Here is a 17,447-nt window from a genome sequence, read left to right on the forward strand (position 1 = left end):
TCTTGCACTCCAAGTTGGGAAGTGGGGGGAGGTGGCTTCCTCAGCTCCCACCCAGCTGGGGCCAGCCCCTAGGAAAGGGGGACTAGACCAATGGGCTGAATGGACACTGTGTTGCTTTTGTTTTGTTTTATTTTGTGTTGTGTTGTGTTGCATTGTATTGTTCTCATTCCTCGGGGGTTAACAAAAGACGCAGAGAAGAAGGCTCTCGGATCGGTGTGCCCCAGCGTGTGGCTGCCACAGCATCTGCAATGAATGTCTCCCTGCCTCGGACATCGCCCGTCACAGCCAGAGCCGACGCCAGAATCATCAGAGACCCTTACCTTTGGCCTTGGAAGCTGCTGGTTTCCAGGTTCCCTGTTAAAACCCAAAGAGCCTGGCCCTCTGAGATAGCACTTCCCCAAGTGCATTCCTAAGAACGTCTTCAAAGTCAATGAAAAATAGCCCCATGGCTTGAAAAGAATTTTCAAAAGGGAGAAGCATATCTAAATAATAGCAATAAAACCCATATTTTAGAACAAGGCTTTCTAGAGATTGTAATCTAATTTGAACTAAAGATCCCAGTAAAGGTCAGAGGGAGGTGCCGATGAACACTGGAGTGATCAGGGAAGGCTTCCCGAAGGGGCCAGGGTGGGACCCCAGTTCACATTCTTCAGTGACACCAGGCCTCCACCCCCGTCACGTGCAAAAGAGGGCACCTGGGGCTGTTTCATCTTCCTGTACCTTCTACTCAGGACACTTCTGTTTTACAAACTAGCACAGTAACAAGGTAGCATTTTCCACCTCCTAGAGGAGGTTGCCTTTTTCCTTGACTTTATTAAGTTTCTCATTGTTATCCAGGGTTTGGTGAAAGTGCAGGCAGTGTTGAAAATGTGTACACCTTTTATGCACAAATGAGGCATTGCTTGAATTAACAACCATTTGCTGAGCATTTTCTAAATGCCAAGGAGGGCACTGCAAGGCTGAGCAAAATACAAGTCATCAACTTCGGAAGTCAAGAGCTAGTGCTGAAGAGGAGCAAGAAAACTGCAAAGTCGGAGGCTAAGCTTTCTGCCTGCAGCACCCACCAGGAGGCGAGGAATTCCTTGTCAGCCTACCTGGTAAGTCTGTTGGTGGAACATGATACTTAAGACCTAAATATTCTCACTGAAGTACAACTTTGAATCATTGAAAGCAATATAGATGCCCAATAATTTGAAACCATTCAACAATTTATGCTACATCTATTCAGTAAAAAAATTTTGCTTCCATTCTTAAAATATGGGGCTTAAGGGAGGTTATTTAATAACCAGGAAGAAATGATTGTGTCATTATGTTCAGTAAAAAATTAGTTATGCTATGTTTAAAACAGGAAAAAAATAGACTGGAAGACAATAACCTAGTGAGTAATGCTGATAGATGTATAACAAGCAAAATAAACAAGCAAACAAAGTCCTGGTCAGTAGCATGTGCCGATTCCTGTGATATAAATACTCCCACCGTGACCGATGTCAAGCTGCCAATGTGATGTCACTATGTCCTTGAGCATAGAATGAGGAATCGATGTGCACAGCTGGCTTTCTCACGACAGTAGTTTGGATGATGTCATTATGGGCCATGCTATTTTTTACTTATACTTTCCAAACTTTCGGTAATGCCAGGAAGGGAAAGAATGTCCCTTTGCAGAGAGCGTAGGTCCCCGGGGAATAGCAAGTGTGACCGTTAGCTGAGGGTCCTGAGCAAGATTGCTGGGCTTTCTCTTTGCACAGCACACGAAGTGAACCCTTGTTACTCGGTCCCACACGGTGTTCAGGGACTGCCAGACGCCTGAAGGAGCCGGAGAAGACAGACCATTCTGTGCCCACCCAGCGACGCCGGAGGGCTGCATGCGAGCAGTACCTGCCACCTGAGCAGGGGAAAGACCATGACGAAGTTAGGTTGCAGCCACTGGGGTCCTGACCAGCAGTCCAACGTACTGAGCGGAGGCAAACCCTTTCACGTTGTATGATGTTTTTTCTTAACGAAACTAAATGCAGCATCAGCCTTTAAGAATCATGAGGTCATAGAGGTGAGTCCTTATTGCAAGTTATTCTATTTCGTTTTCTCGTCAATAAAATGGAGACATTAGTACACATTGGTAACCGTGTCACAGTTAGGAGAGATGAACGAGACAGAAAATGTGAAATGCTTGATAGCACTTAATAATGAGAGCTGTGAGCTCTTTTGCCTCTATTTGCTTCTTCCGCTGCCTTAGGGAGAAAAGGAAAGGTCCAAAGAAATGTCAACCAAAAAACAGGATTAATGATCAACGAGAAGCTTAGGGTCCCACAGCCCCAGAACAGCAGCGGCACGTCTGCATTCTGCCACGGCACGTTTCCTGTGGCGATGGCCCGTCCTGCGTTTGTGTTTTTATATGAACTTCAACCAGCTTTGCCCTAACGGCACAGCTATCCCGGAGCAAGGGGAAAAAAAGAAGGCTCTTTAGAAAGTCACATTTATTTTGCTTCAAACCTGCAGCTCAGACAATGGAACACAATTTCAGAGAAGAAAAAAACACAGGGTTTCTGCCTGTACTCATCAGAGCTGCTTCCAGACATCCCCTTCCTGCCAAGAGATAAAGAGTTTAATTGGAAGAGGTGGCAAATTGCTAAGTGCAGCTCCATGTGGCGCACACTCAAAAATATGTACCTTGATTGAATTCGCAGAAACCACACGCCATTGTCAGAAAAACACAAGTGCTAAGCGCTTAGTGCAAGCCGGTCCCAGGGCCAAGAGCTTCGGGGCCTCGACTCGGCCGGCCGGCCGGCCTGGCCTTGGCTGGCTCACCCGGGGAGGCGGCGCTGCTGGCGCCCGCAGCGGGGAGAAAGCGCTGCCTGCTCAGAGCAGAGCGAGGCGGAAGCCCGGACAGCCTCTGGCTTCCTGCTGAGGCCAGACCCCAACAACCAGGTGCCCACCCCTGCCCCGTCCCCAAAGCCACGACAACCAGCCTCCAGCGGTGTCTTCTCCTTCTCCAACCAGAGAGTCTGGACAGCCAATTGATCTAATTTTTGAATTTTGTTTTAAACTCCTTCCTATGTATTTAGCCATTTTTGTTCAATCCAGGGATTTGGAGGCATGGGGTATTTTTAAAAAATGATTAAAAACAAACCAGCTGTGGTTACTTCCGTGTCAGTTTAGCCGGATTGTGGGGTCCCGTTGCTCGGTCAAACACCAGCCGCAATGGTGCAGTAGAGGCACATTTTAGATGTGATTCACATTCAGTCAGGAAAACCAGGGTAGAGCCGATCACTCACCACCATGGGGTGGGGCGGGGGCGGGGGGCCGGCAGGTGGCGGGGGCTGTCCAGTCAGCTGAGAAGTTAGAGCAAAGACTGCCGTTTCTCCGAGAAGAAGGAATTCGGCCTCCAAACCGCAACATGGAAACTCCGCCTGGTTCCAGCCTTCAGACTCAAGGCAGCAACATCACCTTTTACGTCCGCCCCCATTCCTCCACTAACCCTACGGACTGGGGACTGGCCAACCCCACAACCGCATGAATCAATTCCTTAAATTCTCAATAGTCAAATACATGGATAGATAGGCCTGATCTATCAATATGCATATCTGTAGATATATAGGTCCTCTTGGCCTTGACTCTCTGGAGATCCAGCAAACACCTGTCCGTCCTCAAAGAGCGAGCAGTCCAGTGGGGACAGAGGATGTGTCCACTGACATGGGAGGGTCTCAGGGCACAGGTCTGAGCTACACAAGGGCGCAGATACAGCCCCTGCAAGGTGGGCCGTCCCTGTGTCTCCCATGAGCTCCGCTTCCATGGTTACCTCACGTAATAACTGCATGGAAAGGCCCAGGTATGGCTGAGGCCTGGCCCATGGGGCTATGATGCTCCCAGCTTCCTCACCACCTGTCCCCAGGCAGCCAGGAGATGACAGCTGGCACCTTGTCCCTGCAAGCGAGGCTGGGAGTGAAGGGCAGGGAACCCACCGTGGTAGAAGGGATGGGGAATGCCAGGCTGTGCGCTGTGGCCTGCGTTGACGCACAGCTTCTCAGGGACGCCGGGCACGTCTGACTGAGGAGACGGAAGCTGCCTGAGAGGGAATTCTGTGAGAGGCTGTGCCCCAGAGCGGTGGTTCTCAGACTTGACACAGGCGAAAGCATCACTCCGGAGTTTGCTAAGAACTGCAGGGTCCTGCGCTCCCGGGGAGTGTTGGGTTCAGAAAGTGCAGGATGAGCCTGGAAAAGGGCCGTCAATGACGCCCCCCGGTGGTTCTGGCACAGATGCTGTGTGGCCGCAGATGCAGGCCGTTTTGTTGGCAAGGCCAATGGCTAGTTAACCGACCACCTGTGAGGGGGAAGCCAGCAGCGCGCCCTGTTCCCCTTTGCTGTGCGCCAGCAGGAGGGGAGCAGACAGACACGCCAGGTGCAGAGAGTGGTAACGGTGGGCACAGGCGAAGGCCACCTCTGGTCACCCCAGCTCCCTGCGCTCTGACTCGGCCAAGTGGGGGCGAAGTCTGCTGGGACCAGGACAGAAGACAGCCCCCTTGTTGGGCACGTTGGCTTAGTTTGAAACTCTGGGGAAGGAAATACTGATTCTAACCAGGGCCCACAGTCAATGGTTAATCCGAGATGGAATCAGTATTGAGCTGATGCTCATTTTTCCTTCTCAATTAAGGGAACCATGATACAGAAAACATCATTAGTCAACGTGAGGAGCCGGAAAAGAGGAACTTGATTCTCCTTCCACCCACGTCTTTGAGCCTAAGGACAGCACGTGACGCCCCGGGTGCCGTCACCTTCTCGCTGGCAGCACGTGACTGGCTCTCCCCTCCGCTCCTGTTCAGCGTCTCACCCCTTCCTTCTCGTGCCTGTTTATGCGCCATCTCCAAACCATCTCCCGTTTCCCGGCCCCCCGCCCGGCTCACTGGCTCGCAGCCGGCAGGGCTGGAGAAGCATTGCCCAACCATCTTAATTACTCCTTCTTTCTCCTCGGTGACCTGACCCGAGGCTGCGACGCCACCCCATATTTCTCCATCAGTCATTTTAACGACTCCGCAGTTGCTCGTAAGTGTCCTCGGTTCTGTTCATCACCGAAGTACCCAGGGCTTCCTGAAGAGCACATAAACCCAACCGCACTGGGGAAGAAGGATGTTTAAGCATTCCACTTTATAACCTTTATCTGCAATGAGAATGCTAAAAATTGCAAAGGGCAGAGCTGGAGGTTAGAAAGACGCAGGGAGACGGTTGGCCGACTACGGAATGGTGTATGCAGTTCGGCTCTGGGAAAGGTGATAAGAGGGTACATCTGCCCTTCAAGACGGGGAGAAGAGATGCATGAGGGGACGTGGAACCAGGTCAGAGGTCCTGTGAAGCCCTGCCGTTGGTCGCAAGGAGTCACCAGGGGCCGTAGAAAAGCTGAACAGCGCCTTGCTGGGAAGAAGGGAGTTGCGTGGTATGGGCAGAACACCAGTGTCTTAGGGTTTCCTCCCACAGCTAAGCCAAGCTCGGAGTTCAGCTACACCACACTCTCCCTCTCCTCCGCAGTCCGTCACTCCGTGTCTGCGGAGCCACGAGCGTATGAAAGACAGTCCTATGGGGAAAGAGGCGATGAAGCAGCTTCCAGACGCAAATATGGAGTGACCCATAGGCCTTTGGTATGACCCAAAAACTAAATAGTGCCTGTGGTGGCTTGCTGTGTTCATGCCCAGAGTGGATCCCGCCTCCTGCAAATCCTGGCATAGTCCCCGCTGGAGTCAGTCATGTGACTTGCTTTGGCCAACAGGATATCAGCAAACATAACACAGGCAGAGACTTGACAGGCTCCTTAGGGCTTGCTGTCTTGGAATCCTGCTGCCACACGGAAAAGCCTGGGCTGTCCTCCTGAGGAGGCCACGTGCAGAACACTGAGACGCCTTGGCTGACAGCCGCGGCCCCCGGCCAGAAATGGGAGTGAGGTCGCCCTGACCCACGCCACGCCCGGAGAGCAGCCAAATGCCATAAGTGGCCCCAGACCAAACCAACTAGCCCAGGCCAAATTGCAGCGATGAGCAAATAAATTACTGTTATTCAAAGCTACTGAATTTGAATGGATTGTTATGCAGCAATAAATAACTGTTATATATTTCTAATTGAAAGGGCCTGCAATAATTCAGCGAAAATAAAACACTGTAAAATCCAACAAGATTGCATGATTTAAAACTCATCAGCCAATAATAAAGAACCTCCACAACCTGAGTATCTGACAATCACTCACAGCAAACATAAATGTAACGGTGAAATAATGAGGCATTGCTGTTACAGTAGGCGCAAATGCCTGCCACCTTTGCTTCTACTGAACATGGTACTAAAAGTTCTAGATAATCTAGCAGGCAAGAAAGAGAAATACAGGGTGTGAGAATTGAAAATGGAGAAGCAACAAGAAACTGTACCTATTTACAGACAACGTGATTATAAGGGATAAGTGGAAAGCGCCCCCCAAGATGGCCATGTGCTAATCCCCAGAACGTGAGAATGTTACTTTTGATGGGAAAGAGACTTTGCCAGTGTGATTAATTAAAGGATTTTGAGATGGAGACATTATCTAGAATTATCTAGATGGACCCAGGGCAAACACAGGCCTCCTTTTTAGAGAGAGGCATGTTCAAAAGGACATGAACAATAGTGACAAATCCATAAGAAGAACTTAGAAAAGCCCAGCAAAGGATGTACAAGACTTTTACTAGAAAATTATAAAGTATTTTCAAGGGCATAAAAGAAGACCTTTATAATTGAAATTACACCATGCTTACTATGGTTATCATCATAAAGAAGACATTTACCCCCAAACCAGTTTATACATTCAGTGCATGAATCCCAACAAGGTGTTGTGTGTTTGTCTGTTTTTATGAAACTTGATGAGCTGATCCTAAAATCCAAAGGGAAGTGTGACCAGGAAAGGGTTAACTCAGCAGGGCTGGGTTGTCCAGATCCTGCACATTCCAGAGAAAGGCTCCTTCCAGGAAAATGCACTCAGAGGCCTTGGAATATTGTGATGAGACTGTTTGTGTCTGCTTGAGGCGGTGGACCACACTGTCCTACTTTTGGCATGATAAGTTTATTCTGAGATTTATGGCAAATGCCTGTTTTTGCTCGTAGGAAGTCGGGGGGCGGGTAGTTATGGAGGGGTCTGAAAGCTGAGGAGCTGAGGTCGGTCCTGCAGGTTGCTGTGTCTCCGTGACTGACCCTGTGCAGCAAGACTCGGGGGTGCGTCCCTGGTTGCCACTCTTCACGTGCATTGTCACACACTGTTGCTGGGAGAACGGTGTGTCCTGTGCAACTCCACTGGGAGGGGTGCGTGGAAGCTTGCGCCTCGCTTCTCCCGGACTTTCTTTCCTGCCCCTTTGCCCTTCATTAATCTTAATCAGGAGTCTTTGCTACAAAAAAAACTGTAACTGTGGAAATACTATTCTGAGTCCTGTGAGTCCTCCTAGCAAATCCTCAAGCCTGAGGGTGGTCTTGGAGACCCCTCCACGCAAAGCACTAAGGAATAGCTGAGCCATTGCGGGTTGCTCCCCTTCCCAGATCAAGGATTGTTATAAAACTGTAACAATTAAGTTAGGTGGCATTGAAACAGTTGGACAAATAGAATGGAGTAGAGCTCGTAGACTCAGGCCTGTGTCTAGGAGTTTGACAGATGGAAAGCAAGAGGGGGAGGAATGGTCACTACTCGATAAACAGTGCTGATGGCAAAAGTCAGTCCCTGGGTCACACGGTATTTGAAAACTATGGAGCCTACATCCTAACTAGAATGGGGAAAGCAATAAAAAATGAACATGATAAATAAATAAATGTATGGTATGTTAAACAGTGATCAAGTGCTATGGAAAATAAAGAAAAAAGGCAGAGCAGGATTAGAGAGGCCAGAAATGATTGGCTTGGGCAGTTTGCAATTTTAAATAGGGCCATGGGCTAGCCCTCCCTGAGAAAGGAACTGTCTTCATCTATTCCAGCCGCTATGACAAAATACCACAGACAGAGTAGCTTATAAACGACAGAAATTTATTTCTCACAGTCCCAGAGCCTGGAAGTCCAAGTTCAAGGCCCCCACCCGGTCACATTTTCCTGAGGGCCTTCTTCCTGGGTCACAGCCAGGCCCTCTTCACCATGTCCTCACGCAGCAGAAGGGGCTAAAGAGCTCACAGGAGCCTGTTCCACAAGGGCACTAACCCCGTTCCCGAGGACCCCACCCTCGTGACCTTCGTATCTCCCTAAGTCCCACCTCCTGACACCATCATCTTTGACGGTTAAGTTGTCACGTATGAGTTTGGGAAGACGCAAGTGCCCAGGCCCTACAGTCATATTTAAGGAGCTAAAAGCATTAGTCATGGAGATACACAGAGGAAACACGTTCCAAGTAGAGGGAAAAGCCACCGTCCACAAAAGAGAAAACCAAGCTTAGGCCGCCAGCATCGTGCCACGTAAGCAGGTGAGCGCAGTTCCAGCCCTCAGTCTCTCTGACTCTAAAAGCCATGATTCTGTGGTGCCACCACTTAAATAATCTGTCCTTAAACTAATGGCCAAGATCTCTTGCCTAACAGTCAAAATATTTAGACTTACCTTATAGTAACTTTCAGGTTTGACGCCCGCCAACTTCTCGCCCTTATTTTCCACCAGCTCATTCCCAATGCTCTTACACCGCTGCGCCAGCCTCACCGACTCCCCTCTCCTCCCACACGCCGGGCGTAGTCAAGCCTCAACACTTCCTGCACGCCAATCCTTCCGTTTTCAATGCGCTACCCCGGCTGGTGAACTTGTACGAACTACCCAAGGTCTTTTCCAATGACATTGTCATTAAGGCACTTCTCCCAGCTTCCCAAGGAAGAGGATCAGCTCCCTTCTCGCTGTTCCCATAGAAGTTCGTTCCCATGGAAGCCGCATTGTGTGACCGATGTTTCCCTGCCCATCTCTCCCTCCAGACTGTGGGCCCAGACACCCAGTAATCTGTCCCCCCGGCACACTCCCCAGCGAGAGGGCCTCGATGGATGTTGAATAAATGTATGTCAAAAGGAAAATGAAAGAAATATTAATAATGCTGAAAACAAAAGCATCATGAAGTAAGTAAATTGTAACATTCGATAGGAATTGGCTAAAAGATAATAAAACCTAAGATTTACATTTGGCATAAAATAATGTGGTCATCCAAAGAGAATGTTCAGGATTTACTGAATATTATACAAATTAAGGAAGACATCAAGAAGACCAGGCTAATAATTACAACCACACTACATGCAGAGCTTGCTAATTTCGTACATTTTTTGGAAGAGTATCTCTATGCAAATACATTTTTTTAATAAAGATGCTCATGGAACTGATGAACTACGAACATGCCTTGAAAGTTACATAAGTCAGACTTACATAAGACTTCCATTTATGGTGGCATTCATTCTTCTGCCTCTAGGAACATTTATTTACTTAATAATTTTAAAGACTCCTGCTTCAAACCGAAGCACTCTAAAATCATATTAATTCATGCATACTAATTACAAAAAAAGAGAAGAGAGATTTAAAAATAATTTCCCCTTTGCAGTATTTATACATAAAATATTTGTTAATCACAGGAACAAGGGTACTGCCAGCACGGGAAGAACTTGAAAGCTCTCGGTAATCTCCCATTTTCTTGCTCAGCCGTGGCATACTGAGCTTGCGCCATGTGAACGGCATGCAGCCCATGATGAGATGAAATGATCAACGACGGTAATGAAACACGGCTACAACAACTCAGGAATTCCATTTTCAATTTTATTGAGTTTCAATTAACTGAAAATTAAATTTAAATAGCCACAGTTCAACTCACCACCCTATTGGTCAGTGGAAACAGAGAATATTTCCATCACCTCAGAACATTCTACTGGGTAGCGTTGCTGGCACTACACTGGAATTGGCCACAGTTCAATAAATGTAAATGAAATTAACGAACAGTGACCAGTTCAGCAAAACATAAACTCTGACGCTGAGGCGTTTAAGGATAAAAGGTGGTCCCGCTTTCATGGAGACAGAGGTATGAATAGTAAACCAGAGGACTGTGTCTCATGCAGGTATGCACAAAAACAACACGAAATTGGCATCGGCCATATTTAGTAGATCAAGCAGTTTCGGCAGAAGACACAGCATTTGAACTGATTCACTCAGGAAAGAAAAGTCGGAGCGAGGGATGGGACCGGGGTGGAGGCCCTCCAGCGGTGGGAGCCGCCGTGGGAGGAGGCCCAGGAAGGCTGCCCGAAGGGCCCTGAGGTCCGGCAGACCGCCCACAGCCTGGTAAGGTTCCAACGCGCACCGTGTGCAGAAAAGGCCGCTCAATGGGGAAGCAGGGCGTCCTTGAGAGAAAGTTCAGAGCTGTCCTGTGGCAGTGGGGACTTGCATTCTGTTTTAAGTAGAAAGGCAGCGTGGCCCGACCTGTGTCAGTAGAGGGGCATCTGGCTGCGCAGAGAAAGCCGGGCAGGCGGGAGCTGGGTTAGCGGCAGGGAGCCCCAAGAGAAGCGTGTGCACGCGGCGCTAAAGAGAGATGACCGGGCTGAGCGGGGCACCGAGGAGAGGCTGGAAAGGGAGCAGGGGACGTGAGAGTGTTTATTCAAAATGAATGGCTACTTATTTCAAAAAGACTCCTTCCTGAAACTGTAGCAAGTGCAAGGCGTGTGATCATTCTGACATCCCAAAAGCACATGTTGCAAGAGAAGGCATTACTGCAATTTTTATTATAGACTCTCACGAAAGCTCACAAAACCCTTCCAGAATGCTCAGCGTGCCGCCACCTGACGCAGCCCACCGGCTGACACCTGTCACCGAGCGCGCTGACCGCAGCACGGAGGCAGAAGCCAGCTTTGGCTGGGGAGGGAGACCTGGGACTCAGCAGCTGGACAGGAAGGGGGACACGCTGGCCCTCTGGGACAGCACACAGCCCTGGAGAGAGCCCGGGATTTAGAGTCACACGGGCCGTGTTCTAGGGTCCAGCTCAGCAAGGCACCAGAGCTGGGCTTTGGGCAAGTCTCAGAACTCTCTGGGCCCCCGTTTCCTGGCCTGTGACCCGGGAGCAGTACCACTGCCCCCATAAGTTTCCTTGAGCCTGACTAGTGCATGTAAGTGCCTTAAATATTTTAATCCCCTTACCTTTCCCAAAACACATTCTGTCGAGGTAGCCAACCGCGGAAGCTCTAGTGGGAAGCGTTCATATTTAGTACACAGCCAGCAGTCTTCTCTACGCCGTTGTCACATTTTGGGGGGCTTCCTCAATCCGTGACAAAATCTAAGCCCTCCGTAGGCTCAGCAGGGGCTCTTGTGGAGACTGAGGGGCCTGGGCAAAGAGACAAGTGGGACCTGGGCTTTGCCACATCTACCACTGTGGGTGCCCCTGCGGAGGACGCAGCCCCCGCGGAGGGTCACAGCCCAGGAGGTCTCAGGGAAGGAGGGTGTGCATGGCTGATCTGGAGCGAGTGGCCCGTGTGACCCAGACTGAGGGACAGAACAAGTGTCCCTCCGGTCCATCCTCGTTCTCAAGGCAGGGAGGGGGACAGGGATGGAAAGCTGAGGTTGACACCCATCCATTCCATGATACAGAGAGAGCAAGAGGGGACACTCGGGTCATACTTGACCAGACAACAGGGGCTCCAGGCAGGATAAACAGACGATTGCGCAAAATTTTTTTTTAATCTACTGGTTTCTATTACTGCTTTCTCATCCTCAGGGCTAGCTCCTACCAGTGTCTCTCTCTCTCTCTCTCTCTCTCTCTCTCTCTCTCTCATACGCTCCCCCCCCCGCCCCCCGCCCAACCCCTAGAGCCACAACATGGAGAATATCATCATTAAAGGTCCATCACCAAGAGCAAATCGTTAGATTTCTTCATTCCTCAAAATGCAAAGAAAGCCCTTGGACCACATTTGCACCCCTGGTTTCCTGTATGAAGACCGTTTCTTCCTCAAGCAATGGACACTCTTTGCGGCCTGTCTTTTTATCCGTCCCGAGGTGCAGCCGCCCCTGCCTCGCAGGTCTCACTGGGGTAGCTCTGTCAGCAAAGCTGTCACAACCCCACGCGTGCTCGACACAGACGGAATGAGGGTAACTGAGGGCCATCTCTCCATGCCCAGGAAACTTTGACGAACGTAACCGATGCAAAGAGCACGTTGGCAACGTCTCAACGCACGCTGGCGGCCCAAAGGATCTAAACGTTCTAAAACTGTGTTCACATAGGACAGAAACTTAACAGGGTCTTGTGGGATTTTTTTATTAAGAAGCATCAAAATGGCTGTCGCTTTTCTTCTTCAGCAATTTCTTCCCCGCGGTCCTTTTCATGTAGCTCATCCTTCCAGCAGCCCTACGTGGTAGGTTGTTATGGAAATTATAGTCCCTTAAAACTCATATGTTAAAACTCTAACTGCCAGCACGTCAGAATGTGACTGTATTGGAAGATAGGACCTCTAAAGAGGTGATGAGGTTGAAATGAGGCCTTTAGGGTGGGCCCTAGTCCAATCTGACTGGTGTCCTTAAACGAAGAGATCAGGACACACACAGAGACCACCAGGGGCTACACACACAGCGACAACCATTCCAAGAGCCAGCAAGAGGCCGGCCGCCTGCCAGCCACGGAGAGAAGCCTCAGAGGCCCCTACCCTCCTAACGCCTTGATCTTGGACTTCCCGCCTCCAGAATTACAGGAAAATAAATGTCCCTTATTTAAGCCACCCAGTCTGTGGTGTTTTGTTATGGCAGTCCTAGCAAATGAATACCTAAAAATCAGAATTTTCCAAGTGAGGAAATGGGCTGAGTTGACGGAGTTAACGCCCGAACATGGACCTTGCTGTGGAAATCTGTGCCTTCACATCACCCTATATGGTTTACTCTTTTGCAACACAAGCTGGGTTTTAGGCATATTTTATGAATTTTTGCTCATTATTAATTTTTAATGTGAGTTTACACGAAGATGTAATCTTTGAAGTGCGTTCCAGTTTCATCTTCCATCTCTAAGTGGTTCCCTAATCCCCACTCTAAGTCCATACTTGTTTCCAAACATAATAAACACCAGCTAGCCACGTTTACTAAATTTGCTTTCCTATGACCAAAGTATATCCAGAAAGAACTTAGAAGAAACTTTGTATCAACCACTCTCAGTCCACTGCATTAGTAACTGTAACTTTTTCCAGTTTATCCAGGCAGAATCAGGGGTTTGTGTGTGGAAATGGGTGTGAACGGTGGGAGGCTTTGGCGGAAAGGACGTAAGGTTGGATCAGGCTGAGCCACGGAGAAGGAACCACTAAGCAATGATTCCGTGCTTCATTTGTAGCTCAGGGGTGAGAAAGGGCCGTTTCTCACCGCTGAGCGTTTGCCTGGCTGGTTGGACACAACACGGACAAACAGCGGCCTACTCTAAATGAGCTCAATGCCAGAACTTCCCGGTATGCTACAGAAGACATCCAAAGACTAAAATGTTAGCGTGGATTTGTCATGCAAGACCTACTCATCCATCCAAGAAGGGTTCGGAAGACACGTGTGTGCCAGGACTGTGGGACATAGATTTCCAAAGGGAGCCCCAGCAAGTGTAAAGTAATGAAAATGACCAGTCTTGCCTGGGCCATGTGGCTTAGTTGCTTAGAGCGTCAGCCAAGGTTGTGAGTTCAATTCCCGGTCAGGGCACAGACAAGAAGCTGCCAGTGAAGGCATAAACAAGTGGAACAACAAATCTATGTTTCTTTCTATCCCTTCCTTCCTCTCTAAAAAGTCAATTAAAAATTTTAATAGTAAATAAATTAATAAAAATGACCAATCTTCCCAATTGTGTATGCCTGCAAACAAAAGGAATTGTCTCGCATGGCACCTTCTCCCTCTACGACCTAGCAGTCCATCAAATGAAGGCTCCAGAGGTGCCCTGTGCTTGGGGTGAGGTGCCAGGTGTCTGTGAGGCCCCTCCTCACCAAGCCTCTCTTAGACGGTAGGTGGAGAAATTCGAGACAGACATGAAGTCGGAGGGAGCAGGCGGAGGAAGGGTCTTGCTTGGAGCCCTCCTCTGAGGCCATATGTACCATGGAAAGTTGTTTTAATTTGTTCCATACGAATTGTGAAAAATAGGAAACATTCAGGGAGTTTATCATAATCCTTGAAGAGATAAATACAGTTCTCACGCAATAAAACAAATGGAAAATGTGTATTTACTCCAAAAGCTTCATTTTAAAAAATTAACATAAGGAAACGATTTCCTAAAGAGCCTTCCAGTCTGAGACGGACGACGGGCCCAGCCGTCTGATGGACACAGGTCAGATTTGTCGCTGTGCTTATGACCCTTGACCAGGGCAGGCTGCAGCCGTGGGTTTTCCAAGCAGCAAGGTCAGATTCTGCAGAACCCAAGTGCGCGCGCGCCGGTGCCGTGCACCCTACGCCTGCTCCAAGCCGGGCCCCGCAGCCCCGCAGCCCAGCAGCCCCGCTCCACAGTCGCTGCCTGTGCGCAACCCTGGCGAGGCCAGAACGTCTCCGCGCTGCAAGTCTCCGGCCGCCACGATAACGAACCCCCACAGCAGGTGAGAAAACTGAATGAAATAGCACAGCGTGTTGGTAAAATGTCTAACTTATTGATAGACGTGAGTTACTCCTGCTTTCGTAGCCTGAGAAGCAAACGCAACGCATTTCCAAGACCTATCATGAGCTCAGGAAAGTGCTAGACACGCGGGGGTGGGGGGGGGACAAAACCCTCAAGTAAAGCAAATCATGGGGTCCCTACCTCCAAAGAGCTTGTAAGAAAGTTTTCAGGCATAAAAAAAGGTGGGGGGCAACTCATGTAAGATAACAAATTAACAAACTAGCATTCGATGGGACAAGTAACAAGTGTCTAGAAGACTCTGGTGAGAGGCAGGCACATGCATGTGGCTACAGGGAAGCATAGTGGGAGGAAAAGCCGGTGCCCTCATGAGATATGAGGGAGCTGACAGCTTCGCATCTTAGACTTCAATGGGGCATCGATTAGGCAAAGACAACGGGATATCATTTGAAATCTGGTCCCCCACCCCACACTCCCAGTCACTAAATATTTACCCAGTGTAGCCATGGCCAAGCCAGGCTAAAAAGTCAAAGGAAGGCTTGGAGGAAGCCTGGTCCCCAAGCTGCCTGGGGCAGAGTCAACTCCCTGGACCCAGGCTTCTCATCTGTGAAACAGGCCCCCAGTGTCCCCTGGTCCGACCCCTGCCGTGGGCCCAGCCGAGGAGCAACGCACAAGGCGGGTGGAAGGAGACGAGCAGGAGAACGCCTTGCGCCCACTCTGGGCCAGCACGGTGCTAGGTCCTGTGTCTCACTTTCTCCCGCTTCCTTCTCTCAGCTGGAATTGAAATTAATATTCTCATTTTGTAAATGAGGAAACAACCTGATAGCACTTGAGGGACTAGCCCAAGTTCCTAGATGAAGCAGCGGAAGAGAGATTTGAACCCAAGTCCTTCTTTGCTGTTCCCAGGGTGGGTGGAACGGGTCCTGAGCAGGGGATTAAGTGGCAGGGAGGGCACAGGACACAGCTCCTCTGCTCCACCTCCTCCTCTTGGCTGGGACAGGGACTGGCTTGGGTTGGAGACACTCTCTTGGGCCCTTGGAAAGCTTTGGGGGTTCAGAGAGGTGAATCCAGTGGCATTAGATTAAGGGTGGCTCGCAGTTTCCCTAAGACAGAGAAGGGAGCATCCCAGGCCCCCAGTCGGGGTGGCCTTAGCGGCGAAGAGTGGGAACTGGGAATTCTCTGTCTAGGAATGAAAACCAGATGGACATCTGACAGGGATCTCCCCGGAGGGCGTGTCTAGCCCTGCCCTCGTGGCCAGGGCGAGTGGGACTGAGCAGGCGCTGGTCTCAGGGTCCCCCGAGTGGAAGCCGGGCCAGGGGCTGGGGCCCACTCTTTACCTACAAGGAAGCTCAGCCAGGTCAGAAGGGGGAAGAGAGCTGAAGTCACAAGCCAGAAAGCACAGGAGCCAGCGCTCTCAGACTCTGCTCCTCAGATTTGGGAACAGGGCGGGGGAGGTGGGGGGGGGCGGTCTGGCGGGCCTCAGGACAAACACGCAGTCTCTGCGAGAGAGAAGCACAGGGGTTTCAAACAATGTTTTAACACTAGCACAAACCTGAAGGAAGGACATCGAACTCAACAATCTGCGTGAGTGTGTAGAATGATACGATTCTAAAGAAAAGGTCACACTTGAAGCTACCACTGGAGCTACCGCTCCCCCCCCCCCCCAACAAAATGTCCCAGCCCTCCGGCTTTGCAATGGGAATTTTCCAAAACGGAATCAAAGGGGACGAAGAGTAACAACAAACACAAAGGGAAGGCAGCCAGGCCCGTGCTTAGGGGAGGGCTGGGCTGGATGCCGGCCTTAGAGACCCAAGAGGCGAGGAAGGGGGCCAGGAAGCCAAGAGGTGAGCCCTGGGCCGGCCCCTGCGGGTCTATTTACACTAATCTGGAACCGTTGCTCTTTAGCTAGATATTCGGGAAAGAGAGCAAAGGGAACTAGGCACTGAGCTCAATAAATTGGGAAGCATGGCCTATTTGCTTCCTCAGCCAGGAGGCCGCAGCTTCGCATCCCAGGGGACCACAGGGTTGTGCTCCGCCAAAAGATTTAACACTCCTCCCTCCCCCTCCGGTACCCGAGTGCCAGGTGGGAACAGGAAGAGGCAGGCACCTGTGCGGTGGGAGTCAAAATGGTGCAGGGGAGGGGCCTGGCCAAAGAGGCCTGTCAGTCTAGCCTGGGCAAAGAAGAGATTGGTTGGAATGTGGGCCCCTCCCAAGCCTGGAGACGTTTGAGAAGTTGATTGGTCCTTTGACAAAGCCCCTCAACCGTCCCACAGCCACGCTAATATAATCCCCGAGGAACAAAGCAGCTCTCTCTCTTGCTCAAGACCTGCACTCGCACAGTGCATTCGCCTCTTCCCTCCATGTGGCCCGAGCAGCCACACGGCCCATGGCCTGCAACTCCACACGCAGGCTCAGGAGGAAGCCTGAAGCGGACCCCATCTGGCCAGGCACGCGAAGCGAGCCGGAGGCCGGACTGGGTGGGGCTTCGACACGGAGCGTAAACTCGGCAGCGGCTTCACCCTGGCCCCGCTCACGACGAGGTTGGACCTTTTCCATGGTGAGACTGATGGAGACGGGACGCTGGGAAGGCAAGGGAACCCCTTAACTGGACAGCATCAGTAAGCCGTATCACAGAGCGGGTCTCAGAGACTCCTTTTCCTTTAGATACCGCAAGATCCCCACTTCCACCAGTGACATTGTCACCCAGGCAAAAGACATCTCCTGCCTGTCCAGGGTTTTCATGGGAGATGAATGTCCAGCTGAGGGTGTGTGCAGACTGCAAAGGGCTCCAAGACAGGAGGTATTGTCATTTTTATTATGTCCCAGTAACGGGCAGCCCTGCCTGGCGCCCGATTGGCCCACTCCTCCCTGACCACGCCCCCTCCCCTGTAGCCCCACCCAAAGTGCTTCCAAGCCGATGGCCC

Source organism: Pteronotus mesoamericanus, unplaced genomic scaffold, assembly GCF_021234165.1.
Source record: "Pteronotus mesoamericanus isolate MK-2021 breed Mesoamerican mustached bat unplaced genomic scaffold, CSHL_Meso_final contig_101, whole genome shotgun sequence".
Classification (NCBI taxonomy): Eukaryota; Metazoa; Chordata; class Mammalia; order Chiroptera; family Mormoopidae; genus Pteronotus; species Pteronotus mesoamericanus.